Raw genomic sequence first — 6481 nt, forward strand, 5'->3', positions numbered from 1 at the left:
TGTGAAACTTATATGAGCTCCACAGATAACTGAAAAAAAAACTTATCCAGAGTTCTTGCTGAGCAGAATGAAAAGATGGTCAGTTTCAACAAAGTGCTGTTCCTGGATGGCCGGGGCCACCTCCTGAGCTTGCCTGGGTGGGATTGTGGTCGGTGCAGACTCGATGGGCCGAATGGCCTCCTTCTGCACTGTCGGATTCTATGGCTGGCTGCCAGTGTGGCTAAACAGATCTTGCTAGTCCACAAAGTAGTGGTGTTGAGGTGTGAAGGGATTAACATCTCTGGCAACTTCTACCTAAGTAAACTTAAGCATCTTGCTTTTTTGCGCAGGAGGATGAATACTAACCCCTCTCGTGAGCCATGTCACTTCAGAGCACCAAGCCGGATCTTCGGGAGAACTGTAAGTGGTATGTTGCCGCACAAGACAAAGTGAGGTCAAGCTGCTTTGTACAGGCTGAAGGTCTTTGATGGGATCCCCTCCTCCATGTGATAAGAGCAAACATGGCTGTGCCAGCAGTCCTGAAGACTATACGTTTAAAGCCAACTCCTACGTTTGCTCTCCTTGGTCACCAGGCTGGTTGGAAATACCAGGCATTTACAGCCACGCTTGAAGAAAAGCCAAAAGAAAAAGCCAAGCTTCACTATGAGGAAAAGAAGGAAGTTTTAAAACTGAAGAAAGCAGCTGAGAAGAATGGTGAAAGCAAAATTGCCGAGTAGACTGCAGTCCTGAAACAATGTGGTGTTCTTATTTAATATATTCATTCAGAGACATTGACAATAAAAGCTGAAAAACTGGAAAAGAGAAATACCATCAAAATTTTAGCTAAAGTTGTGAAACAAGTGTGTGAGAAAGTTCCGTTGTTGAAATATGAACTTCCATATGCATTGTGGTGAGCCGCAAGATAAAAGAGGGGAAAATGTTACACGGACAAGCACAGCGTTCATCCATCCCAGAAAATACAGGATAAGTCAACAATTACCTGGCCTCAAAAATGTTGAATCGAAAAAGTGTGGTTCAAAGCAAAGAATGGAAAAAGAGGATGAAAAGATACACTGATGCCAAACAAACTCCAAATCAACAACGTTTACCTGCTACAACATAGCCTACCACTCCCCCAACAGTAGAGTAAATGAGATGTGGGAGGGTTATAAGGCCTCCAGACCACCTGAACCTATGAAGTCAGAGACTTGAAGGGGTTGGGGTGGGAGGAGATAGGGTAGTAATAATGATGTAAATATAAGGGTTAAATTAGAATAACTTGAAATGCATTGGATAAAGACTTGGAAGGATTAGTATAAGGAATTAGCACATCTCAGGTTAGTGTGGAACTGAGTACAGTACCGCCCTCACTATGATGCAAGAGATCACTTAACCCACCCCTAAGGGTCAGTCTCATGTTGGACAGAGCCATGTGCACAAGCCAGTATGGAGTCAACTCCGAGTCTGAACACTTCACAGTATATATGTACACAATTCCGTAGTTAATAAATGCATACAGTTAACCTACTTAAGACTCCAAAAACTTCATTAACATCTACCGAACAGAAACCAACATCCTACAACAATGCAATCTTTCAATCCTCATTAAATGTGAAAATTGTACTTTGTAACTGGAAAGCAGCCAATGTAGTCAATAAAGAACAAAGAACAAAGAACAGTACAGCACAGGAAAACAGGCCCTTCGGCCCTCCAAGCCTGTGCCGCTCCTTGGTCCAACTAGACCAATCGTTTGTATCCCTCCATTCCCAGGCTGCTCATGTGACTATCCAGGTAAGTCTTAAACGATGTCAGCGTACCTGCCTCCACCACCCTACTTGGCAGCGCTTTCCAGGCCCCCACCACCCTCTGTGTAAAAAACATCCCTCTAATATCTGAGTTATACTTCGCCCCTCTCAGCTTGAGCCCGTGACCCCTCGTGATCGTCACCTCTGACCTGGGAAAAAGCTTCCCACTGTTCACCCTATCTATCCCCTTCATAATCTTGTACACCTCTATTAGATCTCCCCTCATTCTCCGTCTTTCCAGGGAGAACAACCCCAGTTTACCCAATCTCTCCTCATAGCTAAGACCCTCCATACCAGGCAACATCCTGGTAAACATTCTCTGCACTCTCTCTAAAGCAAACCTTTTTTAAAGAATGGAGAGAAGGAATAATCCACCGCATTACAGGGAAGTTATTCTACCATTAGTTATAGACAAACTCATCAAAACTATAATATGAAAAAAAGTGTTCAGGAATACATGATATGGACTCATTAAGGACAAGTTGGGGAAAATCTTGTAGCTTCACTCGACACAGAGCTACATTAACTCCCTGGGGACAAACAGCACCACTGGCCACTATCCGTGCAACCAGTGCAAGTTCCTTCAATGATATTAATGAGAATGTTTCACAGGCCGCACAGGTAATGGCCCATAGTATTGGTTGTCTGGGCCCAGACAACCAATGTAAATCTAAAGAGGTGCTAGGTGAACAAATTTCTGCTAGGTGAACAAATTGACAAATTTTATAGAATTTTTAAAAGAAATAGCTGTTTAGATTCAATTCCCTTTATTGATTTCATCAGTTATTTCAGAAGACATTCAATATGGTTTATTAGAAGAATTTGGGTCTATTGTTCAAGAGAAAATGTTGTAACCTGGATATTATTCTGACCAGAATGGGAGGCGTTGATCCAGCCACACTACTCCACGCAGATCACAATACTACTGCACATGTTTAATACACCAAAATGGCCAATTATTTACCTTTACTACTGTTATCCCAGAAAAAGAGAGATTTTAACCAGGCTTCTCTCTATAAACTCAGAATGACTGATTTATTATAAAACAAGAACTGGTTAATGCACTATTTGTAATTGGGAAGCGATCCCTTTTAAAATATCCGAGAACACATACACAAGCATAAACAAATGGGGTCTCTGCAGAGACTGGCAAGTAAAGTGTTCTGGAAAGGATGATGTTCATTTGGTTTTGATGCTGTCAATCTGGTGCTCCTGTGTGTGAAGACAGAATGGTAGTCCCAGTAAATATCTGGAAGTCCTCACCAATGGAGCTTCAGCGTGGAGGGGAATAGAACTGAATCGCTCCTTGGGACCTGCCTCTCATCTCAGCCATTTGGATTTTCAAACGGAGAAAAGTTTCACTGAGATAAAGATTCCTAGCTGGATACTGATAAGCACATTGTTTCAGGCTAGGCAAGGAGTGCGCAAGTTGGATAGTTTTCTTCCTTCTTGGGTTATTCCCAATTGAATTAAAAGAAAATTCAAAACATCAAGCTCATCTTCATCAGGTGATTTCCAGTAAATTTTGAGAGCATTTGCACTTAAAACAGCTTTCCCCCCCCCGCCCAGCAGTTAAAGTTATTCTGATTCAAATAAGGAAATAGCTCTTCTCCTCAAGTACCATACTGCCAAGTGATTTCGTGGAAAAGGCATGACTGATCCCAGTTCACGGTATTTAAAATCCAAGTGACCAAAGCATACAATGTTCTTCCAAATTTTAAAAGAAAACAGTGGGCAGGAATTTCCTCCCCCTCCATGGCATGTTTTGTGGCGACAGAAGGCAGCGTGCCACTCTGTCAGTGCTTATGGTTCTGCCATTGTCAATGGGATTTCCCATTGAACACACCTCTCATCGCTGGAAAACCCATGATGGGGTGTGCCATCGGCGGCACTGTAAGATCCCATCAGTGGAAACAGCAGCAAGATTTTGGCGCCAGTTCCCAAAGTTTAAAGTTTATGATCAGGATAAAAGGGTAGTGCTTGAATTGGAGAAAAGTTGCAAGTGATGCACCCCAGGCTCAATGCTAGTTATGTTCTGGTGATTTAGACTTGGGCATATGAAAAATAATCTCAAGTTGCTTACATTACAAGATTCAGAATTTGACAACAGTAAAATCAAACATCAGAATTAAACAAACAGGTTAATGGAATGGGCAGCTAATAGTAGCAATTTTCTGTTGATAAGTGTGAGCTAATACATTTTGGGAGAAACACAACAAATGTACTCAAGGGAAAGACACTGTAAAGTTTTGATGTACATATCGAACAAATAGCTCAAACACGTAATTCCTTAAAAGTGAATAGGCAAGCTGATGAAGCCATAAAAAGCCAACAGCTTTTTGGGCTTGATAGATAATGGCAGAGAGTGGAAGAGCGCATTCATGATGAATTTGTACAGAACATTGCTGAGACCACAGTTAGAGCATTGTATGCTGTTTGGATGTCTCAGTATTGTTACGATCCCAGCTGATGTCGATACTGGACAAGTCAGATTCCAGCGTGAAACCTGACTTGATACAGCTCAACCTTTTTTCAGAAACCATGAAGTTACTGAACAAATTCACTACTTCCAGTAAATCCTTGAGCATTTATTTGAAGCTTCTCTTCCAACTCGTTCCGCCCTCCCCCCCCAGACACCCAAATACTTTAGACTTATTTTAAAATTATGATTTCATACAAACATGAACATACAAAATACAGCAGTGGGCTATATGGCCCCTTAAACCTGCTCCACCTTTCAATACCTTCATGATTGATCTGTTTGTGTTTCGAGTTCTGCATTCCCATCTACCCCCAATAATCCTTGATTTTCTTGCCTAACAAGAATCCACCTTCCCTTGACTTAAAAATATTCAGTTACCCCACTTCAAGAATAACATCTTTATTAAAACAAGAAAAATGAACTACATTACACCAGACAAAAAGGCCGGAAATATCTCAGTAGATATACAAGATGATGATTCAATTTCCCAAAATTCTTTTACCCAGCAATATCTTTACAGACACATATAATCAGTGACGAGTTACCACTAGCCTGACAAAAAGGCTTCCTGTTTAAGATTGGCACACATGCAAAAGGCTTCCTTCCAGTAAATCTTTGAGCATTTATTTGAAGCTTCTCTTCCAACTCATTCCACCCTCCACCCCCAGACACCCAAATACTTTATAGACTTATTTTAAAATTATGATTTCATACAAACATATGAACATACAAAATACAGCAGTGGGCTATATAGCCCCTTAAGCCTGCTCCACCATTCAATACCTTCATGATTGATCTGTTTGTGTTTCGAGTTCTGCATTCCCATCTACCCCCAATAATCCTTGATTTTCTTGCCTAACAAGAATCCACCTTCCCATGTCTTAAAAATATTCAGTTACCCCACTTCCACTGCCCTTTGAGACAGAGTGTTTCAAAGTTGCACAACTCAGAGGAACAAAATCTCCTCATCTCTGTCCTGTAAGGGCGACCCTTAACTTTTAAACAGAGTTCCCTAGTTCGGGAGTCACCCACAAGACAAAACGTTCTTTCTTGTTTACCCTGTCAAGGCCATTCAGGATCCTGTATGCTTCAATCAAGTCAACCCTCACTCTTCTAAACTCCAACGAAAACAAGCCCAGCCTGTTCAACCTATCCTGATAAAACCACCCGCTCATTCAGTAGCGATACTACTAAACTGAATCTATAACTGACTATTCAGTTAACTATCATCCCACTAGCTTTGTACATTTCTCAGAGAGCTGAAAAATCCCTGTCTTCACTCTCTGACAGACACTGAATTGTTCCCTGTCTTTCTCTGTATCTCTGTATCACTTGACTACTGTTGCTAGGCCTCAGCTCAGTTTTTCCCACTTCCTGTTTATTTCCCAAAATCACCAGCCATTTTTCCCCCCTTTTAACCCATCTCTTTAACTCCAGGAGTTGTAAAACCTCATTAAACAACCAAAACTGAAACCAAAATCAGTTTACCTTTCTTAACACACACACCCACACACATACACACACACATATACATATATATATAAATTCAACTTAAACATTATACATTCTCACATTATGTAAAGGTTATTGAAGTCATTTTGAGTAGAATGGAGTTTCATAAATACGATACTACAGATGGGAAACTAAAGTTATGAGGAGAGGCCTGAGATGCTGGAATACTTTCTACTGGAATGGGAAGGCTAAGAAGAGATTTAACAGTTTTTTTAACATTAGAAAGGATTTTGATGGAGTGAATAAATCATTCTGATCAGGATCGGAGTAGATGCATGAATAGTCCTCGCTGCTTGCCTGGAGATAACCAATGCGCAGGGTGTAGATAAAACTGAGGACAAAAGAAATGACCATACGCTGGAAAAGTGGGCTTGCCAGAAGAAGAAAAACACAGTTGACCTTTGGCCAAAACTATGCCTTTGGACCAGATGGAGAATGGAATCAGCCTCTACAGTCACAACAATGTCAAATCCAGAAGTGGCATAAACACTGGCACAGTCCATCGTCTCCCAAGTCAGAAGGAATCGTTTTTAAAAATAATCCACTGACAGGGGTGTCAGTGAGGGGCCCCTACTTTAAAATTGTCATTAAGAAAGTGAAGAGGTAGGTTAGGAAAAATTTATTTAAGCTGATGATTCTCATATTTGCTAATGAGTCTTCATAAAGTAAGCATAAAATTAAAGAGGTTATATTGTGTGGGAAT

The 6481-nt window shown here is 41.0% G+C and overlaps 1 pseudogene; it reads left to right on the top strand.

The window, feature by feature from the left end:
* Positions 1–261: 261 nt before the first annotated feature.
* Positions 262–752, top strand: LOC144499031 (large ribosomal subunit protein uL13 pseudogene; annotated as a pseudogene).
* The last annotated feature ends 5729 nt before the right edge of the window (positions 753–6481 follow it).

This window comes from Mustelus asterias, chromosome 1, assembly GCF_964213995.1.
Source record: "Mustelus asterias chromosome 1, sMusAst1.hap1.1, whole genome shotgun sequence".
NCBI lineage: Eukaryota > Metazoa > Chordata > Chondrichthyes > Carcharhiniformes > Triakidae > Mustelus > Mustelus asterias.